At 41.9% G+C, this 18,780-nt stretch overlaps 1 long non-coding RNA gene and 1 gene segment (V, D, J or C); one reads left to right on the top strand and one right to left on the bottom strand.

The window, feature by feature from the left end:
- The window catches only part of LOC131807768 (immunoglobulin kappa variable 2-29-like), a 92,385-nt gene that overhangs the window by 43,018 nt on the left and 30,587 nt on the right, over positions 1 to 18,780 (top strand).
- Positions 4,140 to 18,780, bottom strand: part of LOC131807797 (uncharacterized) — a 40,570-nt gene continuing 25,929 nt past the window's right edge. Inside the window, exon 2 of the long non-coding RNA XR_009344599.1 lies at positions 4,140 to 4,260. This is a non-coding gene — a long non-coding RNA (uncharacterized LOC131807797). The remainder of the gene's footprint in view (positions 4,261 to 18,780) is intronic.

Here is an 18,780-nt window from a genome sequence, read left to right as displayed (position 1 = left end):
CAGACGAATGGATAAGGAAGATGTGGTCCATATACAGTATGGAGTATTATGCCTCCATCAGGAAGGACGAATATCCAACTTTTGTAGCAACATGGACGGGACTGGAAGAGATTATGCTGAGTGAAATAAGTCAAGCAGAGAGAGTCAATTATCACATGGATTCACTTATTTGTGGAGCATAACAAAAAGCATGGAGGACATGGGGAGTTAGAGAGAAGGGGATTGGGGTAAATTGGAAGGGGAGGTGAATCATGAGAGACTATGGACTCTGAAAACAATCTGAGGGGTTTGAAGTGGCAGGGTGGGGTGGGAGGCCAGGGTAGCAGGTGGTGGGTATTATAGAGGGCACAGATTACATGGAGCACTGGGTGTAGTGAAAAAATAATGATACTGTTATGTTGAAAATAAATAAATGAAAAAAAATAAAAATAAATAAAAAATAAAAAATACAGAACTTTTAGAAGGTTTTGCATTTTTTCAGTATTTCGGGGCAAGAAATTATGAGATAAACAACCAAACACAAAAGGAGACTTTTAAAGTTTTCATGTTAAGTTTTGTAGGAAATAGTAATGTTTGTTTTTTTTTTTTAATTTTTTATTTTTGATAAACATATATTTTATCCCCAGGGGTACAGGTCTGTGAATCACCAGGTTTACACACTTCACAGCACTCACCAAAGCACATACCCTCCCCAATGTCCATAATCCCACCCCCTTCTCCCAAACCCCCTCCCCCCGGCAACCCTCAGTTTGTTTTGTGAGATTAAGAGTCACTTATGGTTTGTCTCCCTCCCAATCCCATCTTGTTTCATTTATTCTTCTTCTACCCACTTAAGCCTCCATGTTGTATCACCACTTCCTCATATCAGGGAGATCATATGATAGTTGTCTTTCTCTGCTTGACTTATTTCGCTAAGCATGATACGCTCTAGTTCCATCCACGTTGTTGCAAATGGCAAGATTTCATTTCTTTTGATGGCTGCATAGTATTCCATTGTGTATATATACCACATCTTCTTGATCCATTCATCTGTTGATGGACATCTAGGTTCTTTCCATAGTTTGGCTATTGTGGACATTGCTGCTATAAACATTCGGGTGCATGTGCCCCTTTGGATCACTACATTTGTATCTTTAGGGTAAATACCCAATAGTGCAATTGCTGGGTCATAGGGCAGTTCTATTTTCAACATTTTGAGGAACCTCCATGCTGTTTTCCAGAGTGGCTGCACCAGCTTGCATTCCCACCAACAGTGTAGGAGGGTTCCCCTTTCTCCGCATCCTCGCCAGCATCTGTCATTTCCTGACTTGTTGATTTTAGCCATTCTGACTGGTGTGAGGTGATATCTCATTGTGGTTTTGATTTGTATTTCCCTGATGCCGAGTGATATGGAGCACTTTTTCATGTGTCTGTTCGCCATCTGGATGTTTTTGAAGTTCAAGCACTCTTAGGAATACATTATACAAAAAATAGTTTCAAAACTGATACACAGTAAATAAACATGATGGATGAATAATTTTCAGCCAAATTTCCACACAATTGAGGTTTCACACATGAAAATGGGTAATGTGATTCTGATTTTTTTATTACATTTGACACAGTGTTAGATACTATGATTCTTAATTTAACATGTGTAATTAATAGTTTTCAAACTCATCTTAAGATTTATAATATTATCTTATATTTTCCTTTTTGTTTTTTCCTGATTTTTCTCATATTAGTAGGTAAGCTTTCTGAATCACTCACTAGGAGGATTCATGAGTTGGGCCGGCATGTTCAAGAGTAAGATTCAGGATTGCATTGGCTAACACTCTAAGAAAAGATCAAGGGAGAAAACACATGGAAGAGTAAATAAAATGACACTTAGTTACATACAGGACATGGGCTATCGATCCTAGTTCTATCACAACTTTTCATCAGCACCCAAATCCCTCCATAGAGTTCAGGGTTTACTTTCAGTATCATTTTTACATAATAATTCTTCCAACTATGGTACAAAATCTCACTCTACGGGGATTTCCTAGGAGATACTCAGACCGAGATTTGTTGTGTAACCTTGCCTGGAGTTGCATGTATTCTGTAACTCTTCAATTCAGTATGACCTTGGATTTGAATTACCTGAGATCTAACAGAACTACAAATTCTATTCCTTCAGGTTCTCCAGGATTCTTTTTCCTGACAGTGACTTGAGTTGTGAAGTACTTTGAGGTTGACACAAATCTCACCAACGATTGACTAACACCTACATCAGGCTGACACAGGCAGAATCATCATCCTTTAATGAAGGATGGTTGGTAAACTGATGCCTGGGGCAGCTCTGACCCCGCACTGTGTTTCACAGTGTCTGTGGTTCACCAAAGACCTCAGAAAATATCCATGATAGGTATGGGTGATGCTAAATTATTAGAAATTTTATCCCAGTCCTTGTTATTCTCACCTACAGAATCTCATTTTCAACTATAGACTCAGAGCTGTGGATGCTGAACATAAAAGCCAAGTGAGAGACAACAACTTCTCACATAGAGCTAACAAGGAACCAGACCCCCTGACAGAAACTGAATACACATGATGAGGAAGCCTCTGTGTGGGAAATGGGAAACATTACTCATTCTGTCCATCCTCTTAGGCAATGTTGACTTAAGAAATCTCTTTGTTTGATATGGTATGTGTATGAGTGTGTCTACCTTATCTAATATGCATCATATGGTGAGTATGTGTCTATCATCTGTTTGTCTTGCCTACTATCCACCTATCCATCTATCAGTTTCTCTGGGGAGGGAGACAGAAGTATGACAGGATACACAATACATTGTAACAAACGGTTACCACAAATTTCAAACTCACTGCCTGAAGCATAAAATTCTGTCTTATCTCCTATTCTCTTCTGCAGGACTATGAGTTCTCCTCCTGTAAGTGAGAGATTCCTTTCTACCTGTCAAGTCCCTCTCACTTTCATCTTCTCAAAGAGTAAATAATTCACCTGGTCCTGGGTTACTTTAATTCACTTAAAATCATTATTAAATTGTCTAAAGCCATTAACCTGGAAAGAGCACATCCCAGAGGCTATAGTTCATCCTGGGGTCTGGAGATCACTGGCCAGTCAGCTGGAGTGGGAGTGCGACCTGTTTCCTTCTGGACATTAGCTCACAGGAATGGCCATTCACCTGCCAGACATGGACTCTGACATGTATACCTGTATCATCAAAGTCTCTGGAGCTTTCTCAGAAGGCAGGGCTATGAGCACTGTGTCCTGCCACAGATCCTGATTATTGCAGGGAGATGCTGTTTCCCACACAAGCAGTAAGGAATTTGTCTCTGTTAGGTTTCTTCCAAACACAGAAGACATTTTAAGTTACTGCTCTCCCAGGAGAGGGACCAGTACCCTGACTTTGGCGCTTTCCACTCTGCCACAGGCACCACAGAATTTGCATATTGTCCCCTGGGGAGGACCTTGCCTTAGAAGTCTGAGATAAAAGTCAGTTCAGAGCTTGTGTTTACTTATGAGGACTCACCAGTTCAGCTTCTCAAAATGAGGTTCCCTTCTCAGCTCCTGGGGCTGCTGATGCTATGGGTCCCAGGTAAGATCACAGGGAGGATGAGGAAGGAGATTGGGGTGGGGAGGGTGAGCTGTCTGGGTGCTGTTAGTCCCTATGTGTGCTCTGTCCAGAGGTGAGATTGCCCTCCAGCAAGGGTTATTTAATTTTAAGATCCGTGAAAAAATGAGAAATTAAAGGGAACATAGAACAGTGCTTTAGTGAGATGCTGAAAAAAAAAAAAAAAAACTTGTGGCCATTCTGTGCCCTGAAACTCTTCGGTTATCCATGGAGATTGGATATATTTAGGGTAGGAATCAAATTACAAAATATGATTTAGCCTCATATAAATGAAATTTAAAATCATAAAAATGGCTTATAATGTTGCTCTATAATCTGTATTTGTCTCTCATTATTTTAGGATCTGGTGGGGAGGTCGTGCTGACTCAAACCCCACTCTTGCTGCCCGTAACCCCCGGAGAGCCAGCCTCCATCTCCTGCAAGGCCAGTCAGAGCCTCGTACACAGTGATGGAAATACCTATTTGCATTGGTACCTGCAGAAGCCAGGCCAGTCCCCACAGGGCCTAATCTACAAGGTTTCCAACCGTTTCACTGGGGTCCCAGACAGGTTCAGTGGCAGCGGATCAGGGACAGATTTCACCCTGAGAATCAGCAGGGTGGAGGCTGATGATGTGGGAGTTTATTACTGTTATCAAAATACACATGCTCCTCCCACAGTGGTTCAGGCCCGGACACAAACCTCTCTGTCTGGGCACGTATGTAGCCAGAGCAGGGAGCAGCCCCAGCAGAGGCTCTGAGCTGTTGTCAGAGGCAGGTGCAAGGGAACTCAGGGCAGTAATGCACAGCAACGTGCAGCTGAGTGCTCTGGACTGAGTCCCGTCCTGTGCCAACAGCCTCAGTGGGGCACAACCAGCTCCAGAAGGAATGTGATCATCCTGTGGATGAGTGGTGAGCTGCCAGGACAACCATCCTGAACCTCACCCTGACCCTCCCGGCTTGTGTGCATGGGTCAGGGACAACTACTCAGCCTGAGGGTCAGAAACCTGAGGCATATTTGTGTCAACACAAGTACATACATTTTTGAGCTAAGATCTTCTGTGATATTTTCAGTAGGATACTATTTGATATCCTTCAGAATTTATTATTGTTTATTTTCCCACTTTCTGAATTTCTTCTTTCCCAGTTACACTAACTGTTCTTGTACGATGTTCACTAGATAACATTCTATACACACTAACCCCACAGGAAATATGGCTGAGAGCAATTAGTATGACTTTTTCTTCAAGATCCCAAACAGACTTGGAATACCATAGCAGATATAAGCTCCTAATCCTGTAAAGACAATGTCCATATATACAATGAAATTTTACTCAGCCATAAGAAGAATGAAGTCGAGCCATTTGGGACAACATGGATGGACCAGTAGGGTATTATGTGAGGTGAAGTAAGTCCAGAGAAAGACAAATATCATATGATTTCATTTATGTGTAGAATCTAAAACAGAAAGCAAAAAAAAAAAAGAAAAAGCAGAAAGACCCATGAATAGGGAGACCATACTGGGGGTTACCTGAGGAGAAGGAAACAGGCAGGAGGGGAAGAATGTGTGAAGGAGATTGGGACGAACGGGCTTCCAGTTATGGAATGAGTGGGTCACAGGGATGAAGGTACAAGGAAGGGAATATAATCTATGAGATTGCAACAGTGTTGTGTGGAGCAGAGCATAGCATATTGATATTTCATAAAAGAATTATGAGGGATTTTAGGATCTCGGTTTTGAAAACTGCTACAGCAATGTAAACTAAGTAGCAACAGTCCTAGAAGTAAATGTTAAATTTAAATATTGTCACATTTGATGAAGAGCACTATTTTATATGAAGCTCCATACTAACCAATCTTTAATAAGACAGTTTTCAGATTAGTTGTAATTGAAGGAACAGAGATAGAATTATGAAACAGGTGTTTTGAAGTGTATGCAAATTATGGAGCTACTGTCAGTTTCATGTTTTATACCTACATATTGCAAGAAATGTCAGAAGAAACATTAAGTATTGTATACATTTGTATCTAATATTAAATCAGATTCACACAAAACTAATTTGTGTGAACAGTTAAGTCATTTTTTTAGAAATGGTTCATCATGTCTAGACATCAAAATTTATAGTTCAAAATAATCAGAAAGGCATTATAATGTCATCACAGACAATAAAATATTCCAAACTCAGGGTTTTTTCTTCTTTTGCATCAGAAAAAAAACTTTTCAAAATTAAAAATTATTGAATATTGCAAAAAGGCTATGTGTTTTGCTTTTATATATATATATACATATATAATATATACATATATATTTATATATGATATATAATAATATTTTATATATTATATATGTGTATATATATACATATATATTTTTTTTCCTCTCTCTTGTCATCTACTTTCATCAGTCTTTTTGTTTGCCTGTTTTTGTTTGTATACTTTGTAAATCTTACCTTGGGGCCCATTTGGGCTGGGCCTTCTCTTTTATTTTATCTTTCTTTTTTTTTCTGTCTCTCTCTCTCTCTCCCCCTCTTTTTCTTTTTTCTCTCTTTCTTTTGTCTTTCATTTGTGGGGGGACTCTTGATTGCTCAGAAGTGTTCCAGGGTGCATCACAGTCTGATACATTCAGCTACATCCATTCAGCCATCTCTCACCAAAATAACTAGGAGGAGGAATGCCCAACAGAAGAAAAATTCAGAGGCTGTGCCTTCTGCAACAGAGCTAATGGCTATGGACATAGACAATATGTCAGAAAGGGAATACAGACTAACAATTATTCTGGCAATAGCTAAGTTGGAGAAAGCCATGGATGACAAAATGGAATTGATCAGGGCATAACTGAAAGCCACCAGAGATGATGTTCATAATGTTCTCAATGAGTTCCATTCTAATCTAAATTCTCTAAAAGCTAGGGTAACTGAGACAGAAGAGAGAATTAGTCATCTGGAGGAAAAACAGAGAGAAAGGATCAAGAGGAAGCCTGGAAAAAACAGCTTAGAAGCCATGAAAACAGAATTAGGGAAATAAATGACACCATGAAATGTTCCAATGTCCGAATTATTGGAATCCCTGAAGGGGAGGAGAAGGAAAGAAGTCTAGAAGATATAGTGGAACAAATTCTTCATGAAATTTTTCCCAATCTCACGAATGGAACTAGTGTTCATGTACTAGAGGCAGAATGGTCTCCCCCCCAAGATTATAGAATTTTGAAAGTCCTCAAGACACCTGATAGTAAGAATGAGGAATCGTAATTGTAGACAGGATCTCTTAAAAGCAGCTAGGACAATGAAGCTCCTAACATACATAGGAAAGCCCATCAGAATAATGTCAGACCTGTCCACAGAAACCTGGCAAGCCAGAAAGGGCTGGGAAGATGTGTTCAGGGTACTAAATGAGAAGAACATGCATCCAAGAATACTTTATCCAGCAAGACTGACATTCAAAATGGATGGAGAGATGAAGAGTTTCCAAGACCGGCAAGGCTTAAAAGAGTATGTGACCACCAAGCCGACATGGCAGGAAATATTAAGGGGGGTTCTATAAAAGAGAAAAATCCTAAGAATATTGTTGAACAGAAATATGGAGACAATCTACAGAAAGAAAGACTTCAAAGGTAACACGATGTCAATAAAAACATATCTATCAATAATCACTCTCAATGTGAATGGCCTAAATGCTCCCATAAAATGACACAGGGTTGCATATTGGATAAAATGACAGGATCCATCCATATGTTGTCTACAAGAGACCAATTTTGAACCTAAAGATACACCCAGACTGAAAGTGAAGGGATGGAGAAGCATCTTTCATGCCAATGGGCCTCAAAAGAAGTCTGGGATAGCGATTCTCATATCAGATAAATTAGATTTTAAACTAAAGACTCTAGTCAGAGATACAGAAGGACACTACAGAATTCTTAAAGGGACTATCCACCAAGATGATCTAACAATTGTAAATATCCATGCCCCCAATATGAGAGCAGCCAATTACATAAGAGAACTGTTAATCAAGATAAAGAGTCATATTGATATGGATACATTAATAATAGGAGACCTTAACATGCCTCTCTCAGTAACAGATCATCCAAGCAGAAAATCAATAAAGAAACAAGAGCATTGAATGACACATTGGACCAGATGGACCTCATAGATATATACAGAACACTCCACCCTAAAACAACAGAATACTCATTCTTCTCAAGTGCACATGGAGCCTTCTCAAGTGCACATGGAATAGACCACATACTGCATCACAAATCAGGACTCAACTGATACCAAAAGATTGAGATTGTTCCCTGCACTTTCTCAGATCACAATGCTTTGAAACTGGAGCTCAATCACAAGGAAAAGTTCAGAAGGAACTCAAACACCTGGAAGCTAAAGACCACCTTGCTTAAGAATGCTTGGCTCAACCAGGAGATCAAAGAAGAACTGAAACAATTCATGGAAAACAATGAGAATGAATACACTTCAGCCCAAAACCTATGGGATACAGCAAAGGCAGTCCTAAGGGGGAAATACATAGCCATCCAAGCCTTCCACAAAAATATCTGAAAAATCCAGAACACACCAGCTGTCTCTACACCTTAAAGAACTGGAGAATAAACAACAAATTAAGCCAACTCCACACACAAGAAGTGAAATAATCAATATTAGAGCAGAGATCAATGAGATAGAAACCAGAGATACAGTAGAATGTATCAATGAAACTAGAAGCAGTTTTTTTGAAAGAATCAATAAGATTGATAAACCATTGGCCAAACTAATCCAAAAGAGATGAGAGAAAGCTCAAATCAATAAAATTATAAATGAAAGGGCGAGATCACAACTAACACCAAGGAAATAGAAACAATCATCAGAAGTTATTATCAACAGTTATATGCCAATAAGTTAAGCAACCTAGATGAAATGGATGCATTCCTGGAAAACTATAAACTCCCAAAATTGAACCAGGAAGAAATTGACAACCTGAATAGACCGATATCTAGTAATGAGATTGAAGCAGTGATCAAAAAACTCCCAAAAAACAAGAGCCCAAGACCTGACAGATTTCCTGGAGAATTCTAACTTTCAAAGAAGAAATAACACCTATTCTCTTGAAGCTGTTTCAAAAAATTGAAGCAGAAAGAAAACTTCCTGACTCTTTTTATGAAGCCAGCATTACACTGATCCCCAAACCAGGCAAAGACCACACCAAAAAGGAGAATGTCAGACCAATATCACTGATGAAGATGGATGCTAAGATTCTCAACAAGATCCTAGCAAATAGGATCCAACAGCACATTAAAAAGATTATCCACCATGACCAGATGGGATTCATACCTGCGTTACAAGGATGGTTCAACATTCGCAAATCAATCAAAGTGATAGAACAAATCAACAAAAGAGAAGAGAAGAACCACATGATCCTCTTAATTAATGCAGAAAAAGCATTTGACAAAATCCAACATCCGTTCCTGATTAAAACACTTCAAAGTATAGGGATAGAGCGAACATTCCTGAACTTCATAAAATCTATCTATGAAAGACCCACAACAAATATCACCCTCAATGGGAAAAAGCTCGCAGCCTTCCCATTGAGATCAGGAACACGACAAGGATGCCCATTCTCACCAATCTTGTTCAACATAGTATTAGAAGTCCTAGCAATAGCAATCAGAAAACAAAGAAAAATAAAAGCTATTCAAATTGGCAATGAAGAAGTCAAACTCTCTCTCTTTGCAGATGACATGATTCTTCATATGGAAAACCCAAAAGACTCCACCTCCAAACTACTAGAACCCATACAACAATTCAGCAACATGGCAGGATATAAAGCCAATGTGCAGAAATCAGTGGCTTTCTTATGCACTAACAATGAAAATACAGAAAGGGAAATTAGAGAATCGATTCCATTTACTATAGCACAAAGAATCATAAGATACATGGGAATAAACCTAACCAAAGAGGTAAAGGATCTGTACTTGAGGAACTACAGAGCACTTATGAAAGAAATTGAAGAAGACACAAAAAGATGGAAGGCCATTCCATGCTCTTGGATCAGAAGAATAAACATTGTTAAAATGTCTATACTTCCTAGAGCAATCTACACTTTTAATGCCATTCTGATCAAAATTCCACCAGTATTTTTCAAAGAGCTGGAGCAAATAATCCTAAAGTTTGTATGGAATCAGAAGAGACCCCAAATTGCTAAGGAAATGTTGAAAAAGAAAAGCAATACTGGGGTCATCATGTTACCTGATTTCAAGCTTTACTACAAAGCTTTACTACAAGCTTTACTTGAAGTAAAGTAAGGTAAAGTAACTTTACTACAAGCTTTACTACACCAAACAGCATGGTACTGGCCTAAAAACAGACACATAGATCAGTGGAACAGAGTAGAGAGCCTAGGTATGGACCTTCAACTCTATAGTCAAATAATCTTTGACAGGAAAAAATATACAGTGGAAATATACAGTGGAAAAAAAGGCAGTCTCTTCAACAAATGGTGCTGGGAAAATTGGACAGCTATATGTAGAAGAATGAAATTCGACCATTCTCTTACACTGTACACAAAGATACATTCAAAAATGATTAAAAAAAAAAAAACCTCAACGTGAGACAGGAATCCATCAGAATCCTAGAGAACATAGGCAGTAACCTCTTCGATATTAGCCACAACAACTTCTTTCAAGATATGTCTCCAAAGGCAAAGGAAACAAAAGTGAAAATGAACTTTTGGGACTTCACCAAGATCAAAAGCTTCTGCACAGCAAAGGAAACAGTCAACAAAACCAAGAGGCAGCCCACGGAATGGGAGAAGATATTTGCAAAATGTTGATATCCGGGATCTATAAAGAACTCAAACTCAACACACACAAAACAGATAATCATGTCAAAAAATGGGCAGAAGACATGAACAGACACTTCTCCAATGAAGACATACAAATGGCTATCAGACACATGAAAAAATGTTCATCATCACTAGCCATCTGGGAGATTCAAATTAAAACCACATTGAGATACCACCTTACACCAGTTAGAATGGACAAAATTAGCAAGACAGTAAACAATGTGTGTTGGAGAGGATGTGGAGAAAGGGGAACCCTCTTACACTGTTGGTGGGAATGCAAGTTGGTGTAGCCACTTTGGAGAACAGTGTGGTGATTCCTTAAGAAATTAAAAATAGAGCTTCCCTATGACCCTGCAATTGCACTCCTGGGTATTTACCCCAAAGATACAGATGTAATGAAAAGAAGGGCCATCTGTACCCCAAGTTTATAGCAGCAATGGCCATGGTTGCCAAACAGTGGAAAGAACCAAGATGCCCTTCAACAGATGAATGGATAAGAAAGATGTGGTCCATACACACTATGGAGTATTATTCCTCCATCGGAAAGGATGAATACCCAACTTCTGTAGCAACATGACAGGACTGAAAGAGATTATGCTGAGTGAAATAAGTCAAGCAGAGGGAGTCAATTATCATATGGTTTCACTTATTTGTGGAGCATAACAAAAAGCATGGAGGACAGGGAGATGGAGAGGAGAAGGGAGTTGGGGTAAATTGGAAGGGGAGGTGAACCATGAGAGACTATGGACTCTGAAAAACAAACTGAGGGTTTTGAAGAGGAGGGGGGTCGGAGGTTGGGGGAGCCAGGTGGTGGGTATTATGGAGGGCACGTGTTGCGTGGAACACTGGGTGTGGTGCATAAACAGTGAATTCTGTTATGCTGAAAAAAAATAAATAAAAACAATTATCAAATATTATTTGAGGTCTTGTATTTGCCAAAAGACAGTGTTATTTTCAAATACATAAGGAAATTGATTTTGCTAAAAGTACAAATTTTGATGCCATAATAAATGAAATTGCAGAAAATCAATCCAGAAAAATCTTATACTCAGTCAAGATATCAAATTAATAAAGTCTTACCATTTATTATACAAATTTATTGTATTATTTAAAATTATAATACACAAATATTATTTTTGCAAGCTCATCTTTTTGGAAGTTTATCATGAGCTTATTGTAATATTTGCAAGTGTACTGCCAGTATTACTTTGCCAGTTCTAACACGCAAGTGTTATTTCTGCAAATACTTATTTGTCTCTATTTGCTCTAGACCTATAGGTCTGAGAACTTGAGCCCTGCTAGCCAACAGAGCCAGGTGGTCAAGGATTGCTGGGGCACCAGACAAGTGCACAAGCTCTTTCCAGGGAGACACCAGGGACCTGGAGCTGGGCAGAGAGAGAATGCAGATTGCAAACATAGGCTTCCCTGATTTCCAGGGAGGAATGCAGTCAGCCCATAGATGTGTTCTGAATTGGAAGCCTAACTGTTAGGCAGGAGTCTTTAAGATCTGAAAATAGGCTTCTTGGAGGGTAAGACTGGGAGATGGGCTGTTCTGTCTGCTCCCTGTTACTTTGTTTACTAGTGTCTTGGGGGCGTCTTTGTGCACGTCCTGCTGGCTTCCAGATAGAGGTGTTTGGGGGCCAGTTCCTCAGGTGGAAGTTTTGCCAAGTTGGGGCACTAGAAGTTGGGTCCAAACCCTTTGCTCTTCAGGGAGAAACCGGGGTTTACAAGTTTCCTTCCAATGGTATACTGTTCTGTTGGAGGTGGACTTTATGGCAAGAATGTGTCCCAGCATTGTGCACGTGTTTCAATGTGGGTATGACCACTTTAACCCAATGTGTAGGAGTCCCTTAGCTAGTTTCTGGATGTCTCACAGTAGGAATTGTCCCATGTGCAGCTGTAGGTTCCATGTGTCCAAAGGAGGAGGTGAATTCAGAAACCTCCTGGAACACCGACCATGAACCAGAACTTATTTTTCTTTGGATTCCTATGGAAGATGTTTGGATCACAGATTTTAAGTGTTTCCTCATTTTTTGTTTTAGCCTCATTGGCACACAGGGCTATATTATTTTATCTATACAACATAGTGATTCAACAAGTTTATACATTATTCTATGGCCACACCTGTCACTATACAGTACTATTACAATATCACTGACTCAACTCCTTACACTTTAAAAAATATTAAATAAATAAATAAATAAATATTTCTTCTTTCTGAACTTTTATTTTTCTGGATAGCTGGTTGTCCAACCTTGACTAGCACAATAATGGTGCAATGTAGGCTATAACTGTTTTCTCATGGTTCTCTATTTTGTACTTCTACCACCACTTTTTTCTGCCATAAATCTTTTTAATCCCAATGAAGTCCCAATACTTCATTTCTTGTCTTTGTTTCCCTGGCCTTTGGAGAAACATTCAGCAAGAAGTTGCTGTGGCCTAGGTCACAGAGGTGGCTGCCTGTGTTCTCCTCTAGGATTTTGATGGATTCCTGTCTCACACTGAGGTCTTTCACCCACTTTGAGTCTATTTTAGTGTACGGTCTAAGCAACTGGCCCAGATTCATTCTTCTGCATCAAGCTCTCCAATTTTCCCAACATCATTTGTTGAAGAGATTTACATTTTTTCCATTGGGTATTCTTTCATACTTTGTCAAAGATTAGTTAACCATAGAGTTGAGAGTCTACTTCTGCTTTCTCTATTCTGTTCCATGGGTCTTTGGGTCTGTTTTTGTGCCAGTACCATACTGTCTTGATTAAGACAGCTTTGTAATAGAGCTTGAAGTCTGGAATTGTGATGCCTTTTAGCTTTGCTCTTCTTTTACAACATTCCTTTGGTGATTGGGGCTCTTCTCTGGTTCCATATAAATTTTTGGATTATTTGTTCCAGAGTAAGATATAAATCAGCAGGGTGTGAGTGAGGAGGTCCTGGCTTATAAGTCCCTGCGGTCCTTCCATTTGTCTAAGTTAGGCAAGCATAGTAGAGGGAAGGTTCTCAGTGCTTTTGTGGTGTGTGTACATCTGGTCCAGGGCATTATTTATAGGTACCTGTCCAGACAGGTTTAACCCAATCCCGTTAGCAAATAAAGCCTTATGGGGTAGTGCAGAATGTAATTTTGTTATAAGAATGACCTAAGTGGGTGGTGGGCACCTGGGTGGTTCAGTCAGTTAAGTGTTCACTTTCAACTCAGGTCATGATCCCAGGGTCCTAGGATCAAACCCCATGTCTGGCTCTCTGCTCAGCGGGGAGACCGCTTCTCCCTCTGCCTACTTGTGCTCTCTCTCTGGCAGATAAATAAATAAAAATCTTAAACAGACAAACAAAAACAAAACAAGAGTAATGCTCTGGAGGAATGGCATCACACCTGCACCTTTCCCTTCATGACCCAGGCTGCCGCCAAAATAGAGCCCACTGAGAACTGACTCATTCTCCAGATGCTGTTCCTCCTCTTCCCTCTGAAAGTCAAGCATCTTCTACAGTCAGCCATGCCCAGGCACCACAGAGGGCCACAGTGAGGTCTCCCAGACTAAGAAGCAGAGACCATGACTTTCAGGGTATGCAAGGGAGCACAGCAGGGCACACAGCTGTAATTTTTGTTGCTGTCTCCAACACTGTGGGTGGGTAGCTGCCCCCTGCTGGCAACAGTAATAGGCTGCACCTTAGGCCTCCAGGGCGTCTGATGGTAAGACAGTTAAGAGTTCCCACCCACATCCAATTCAGAGGGTTTTGTGGTTGCTAAGGAAGAAGCAATGCAGCAGCTCGTGGGTGAGGGAGTCCTGGCTTAGAAGTCCCTGTGATCCTTCCACCTGGAGAAGTTAGGCTGGCAGAGGAGAGGGAAGGTTCTCAAGGGCTTTTGGGAGGCATGTGGACCTCTGGACCAGGGCATCACTTACACATTCCTATCCAGACAGCTTAATTCAACCCTATTACCAAAGAAAGGGGCAGTGTCGGAGGTGAATTTCTTCTGTGGTAAGAATCTGGTGAGCATAATTTCCATCAGCAAATCCCAACCCCCACAGGAGTGCCCTCTCTTCCCCTGGCCGCTGCTGAACTGAGCCCTTGTCCATACATTAAGGTCTTTGTAAAGACCTCTGAACCCCCAAAGCGAGGGAAACTAGAACCCCAGTGTGTGATCTGGAGCCTAGATATATGCAAGGATGTTCAGCGGATGACAGACCCTGGCTCCCTCTAGAGAAGAGAACCACCCTCCACCCACCTATAAGGCTGAGCTAAAACATTTACCTTTCCCTCTGAAACTGAATGATACACAGCCCTTGGCTCATTAGCACGACAATACATTTAGCTCTCTACACCATGCTGGTTTTAAAATGATCCTAAGTTTTGAGGGGCTAAAATATATATTCCATTGATTTCCACTCTAGTTTTTATATTTCCTTCATTCTACCTGCTTGGATTTTATTTGCTCTTTATTTTCTAGATTCTTAGGGTAGGAGCATAGGCCATTCCTATGAGATGGTTCTTTCTTTCCTAATTCAGGCATTTTTCAAATTACATGTCTAATATTATTTGTTTATCCATTTATTACAAATTAAACACAAAACTGAGAGAAATATTGGCTATTTCTTCAGTTGGGAAGCAACAGGAGAAATATGAGAAGCTAGAATGGAAACATGGTCCTGAGGTGTGGGTCCGATGCTCTTCATGATCCATTACCTGGGGAGAATTTTTATTTGATTTCCTCAGCACTAGGGACTCTTGGGAGAAATAAAATGGAAATAAGCAAACAAAAAAGCCTTAAGTAAGTGTGACAGCTGTAGCAGACAGAACTTGGGTGGGGGGGCCCATGACACCTACAGCCCAGGGTTCATGCCCTCCCATTCAGTGTGGGCAGAGCTCAACTTCCTTCGAGCCCATATGATTTGCAGAGCGGAAGGGATTTGACAGATGCAACTACCATCCCAAATCAGTTGAATCTCAGTTAATTAAAATGGAGATTATGCTGGCTGGACCTCACTAAATCAGGACGAAGCCCTTAAGGGAGGAACTAAGATCTCTCCCTTGCGGATGAATTTCCCCTTGCTGCTATGATTAGTAAGGATCTCACATGTCAGGAACTTTGAGTGGCCTCTAGAACATTGAGGTGACCTCCGGCCTACAGCACCAAACGTCAGGACCTTTAGTCACATAGTCACAAAGAAAAGAATTCTTCCCACAACCTGAAAAGATCTTGGAAACAAATTCTTCAAGACTCTGGATGAGAAAGGAGTCGGGCCAACACCTTGGTTTCATCCTGGAAGACCCCAAGAAGAGAACCCAGCTAAACCCTGCCTAGAAGACTGACACCTAGACACTATGTGATGATCAATGTGTGTTTTAGCCACTAAGTTAGTGCTAACTTTTCATGGGGCAGTAAAAAAGGAATAGGACAGTAAAATTCCTATGTGGTGATACAGTGTTACAAGCTTAGAAACTAATGGGAATCTCAGGACCCTGACATGTTACAGGACACTATTTGTCAGTTTTCCCAGCTCCCCCTGGGGAGGATACAGAAGCCCAAGGGAGGCCAAGGTAGGGATGGAATTGGATGTGAAAACTGTCCCTTTCATCCTTGTCACTGTGCATACTTAGGCTTCTGGAGTTCAGCCTACCTGTAATGTTCTAGAAAACAGAAAAGGAAGACAAGAAAAAAGACCTTGGCCAGATACATGATGGGTTTCATAGAAAAAGGACATGATAATTGGACAAGGTGAAAAAGACAAGTAAATAATCTAGGACAGAAGAAGTCATTTTGAGAAATATGCAGAGATAGAGAAACCTGAATCAAAGGAGCACAGATAACTACATTCAGTTCTTGGTTTCTGAACAACATGGAGGGTGACTATGTGAGCCCTGTAGTCATATGATCATTAAATTATAAAACAGGTTCTGTGGAAAACACAAACACACAGACACATGTCAGTCCGAGATCCTCCTCTCTCATAGTCTGACCCTTTTACCCAAACCACCCAGAGACCCTGGGTCATGAGGAGAAACACCTGAAGAATGGAGCCTAACTGAGCAGCCACCTGTGGAGGGTTTTGTTTACACCCAGAGCACCGTGAGAGGAGTCTCCTTACTCTTCTGGCAGTAATAACTGGCAGCATCCCCATCCTCCACCAGACCAGTCGTGAGACTGAATTCCATCCCAGACCTACCACCATTGAACCGGACCGGGACCCCACACACTCCACTAGATGCTTTATAAATCAGGATTCTCGGACACTGTCCTGATTTTTGTTGATACCATGTAATACAGTGTGTAATGCCCAAAATGTCACTGACTTCCTGACTGGTCTTGCAAGAGATGGTGGTCCTCTGCCCTGGAGACATAGTCAAAGAGGCTGGAGACTGGGTCAGCACAATGTCCCCAGTGCAGCCTAGAATGAGAAACTCAACAAATTTGACAGAGGTGCTGAGAGCATCCCAGTGGAGACCCACAGCACTGATGACCTTGTAGTCAGGGTCATGGACAACATTCTGAGGAACCAAAAAATGGAAGGGAAGTGGGCAACTGGAACCCCATGCCAAATGCTTGAATTCCAGCCACCAAGAACCCAGAGATACCAAAAGTATCGAAGTCACAGTGAGTTTGCCCACCATTTCTCTGTGTGCCCCCCTCTCACCAGAGCCCAGAGCAAAGGATCCACAGCAGGGGAGCCCCAGACCCCATCTTGGAGAACTGGACTGGAGGCTGCTCCTCGGAGGCCCTGACTGCTGCCTTTAAGGATGTTGAGAGCAGCCTGGGGTTTTTTCTAATGACACAACATGCAAATCAGCTCAGAAGAGCTTAAGGTTTTGCCCAAAGTGGCATGTGCTCTCAGAACACCCTGTGGGACTTGGAGTCAAAAGAAATTTCCATGTATAGCACAAGCATGTCCCAAGGGATTGGGGGACCAGTTTCTTAAAACTTTGCCTTCTAGTCTGATGACACATTGGGGAGTACCCTGGGCTATCCTACTGTGAGGATATACGTTATTTCAGGAACACTCTTAATCCCTAGAATTAACACAGAATTTATTTCAAATTGTGATTATGGTCAGGAAGAGAAAGCTGTGGGATTATAAAAGAGTGAACTAGGGTGGCCTGGCTCCAATGGGGAGAGGAAGCCAGCCCCACTGAGTAAAAGGCCTTCAAATGAAGTCCTGACATGTCCTCAGGACCTGGAAATGGTGAGAGGGCTGAGCATGGAACCTTGGTGAAGGCTGGGAACAGACACTAATCAAGGAACTTGCCTGAGTGTGGATAAGCACACTGCTCAGTCCTGGAAACCAATGTCCTGTCTTCCTGAAGCCCAGGCAGAGCAGTCACTCCCGCTCAGAGTTGAGAAGCCCCTGTGCCCAACTCACATTCACCCTGCCTCTAACATTGACGTGTGGTGTGAAGGCACCATGACAAAGCCCAGAAGACAGACCTGTGTGAATCCCAGCTCGCAAGGTAGAGCACATCCTCTATCACCTCAACAATTTCTCATGAACTAATTCTTCATCTTCTACAAAATGCATTCCCAAGTGGCTCCCAGTGACTTTTCCCAGACAGGAGCAGGCTGAGCCACATGTGACTTACCATCGCCTAACGGGTCATTCTAGCTGTTTGTCATCTGTCAGGGCGAGGGCCAGGCAATGGTAGGGGGTCCAAGGGAGTGGCAGGCAGACAGCACCACCAGGTACCACCACGACCTTGGACTCTGTCAGCTCTGCCTTCGTCCTCCATGGGGATTTGCATCAACCTCCCACCCCTATTGCCTCCACCACAGGCCTGATGCTGCTCACTGGGTCTTTTCCACGGAGAAGGTATGAGCAGCCTTGGGAGGGCAAGAGGCAGCCTGATGGTGCCAGTTCCGCAGGCTCCTGCTCTTATGATGCAGGCGAGAAAATGTCCCCAGGGGGACCCTCATGCTCCCTGAGAAGAGTGGTATTGGGAGGGGACAGGAAATGAATGCCACCAACCGCACAGGCTTGTTTAGGGCCTGGCCTCACCTTGGGAAACCCACTCTGGCTCTAACAGAAACACAGCATCTCTGCATCAGCCCAGTGTGCTTCTGATGGCAGCTTCAGGTGAGCACATGACACTCTCCCAAGCTGCCAGGTCCCTGGCGGTTCCCCAGGAGAGAGTCTCCATCAGCTGCAGGACCAGTGAGAGCCCGGCCAGGAAGCACTGCTTGGCCTGCACCAGCAGGGGTTAAAGGCCCTCATTTACCTCCCTTCCACGTGAGTTAGTGGGGTGCCCGCCCATTCAGAGGCAGCAGCTCTAGGACAGACTTGACTCCTACCATCCGCAGCCGGCAAGATGAAGACAATATGGCTGACTTCGGTCTTACAACATCAGGATGTACTGTCACAATGACAGGACCCCACATCAGAC

Source organism: Mustela lutreola, chromosome 9 (assembly GCF_030435805.1).
Source record: "Mustela lutreola isolate mMusLut2 chromosome 9, mMusLut2.pri, whole genome shotgun sequence".
NCBI lineage: Eukaryota > Metazoa > Chordata > Mammalia > Carnivora > Mustelidae > Mustela > Mustela lutreola.
This window is presented reverse-complemented; position numbering and strand designations above follow the sequence as displayed.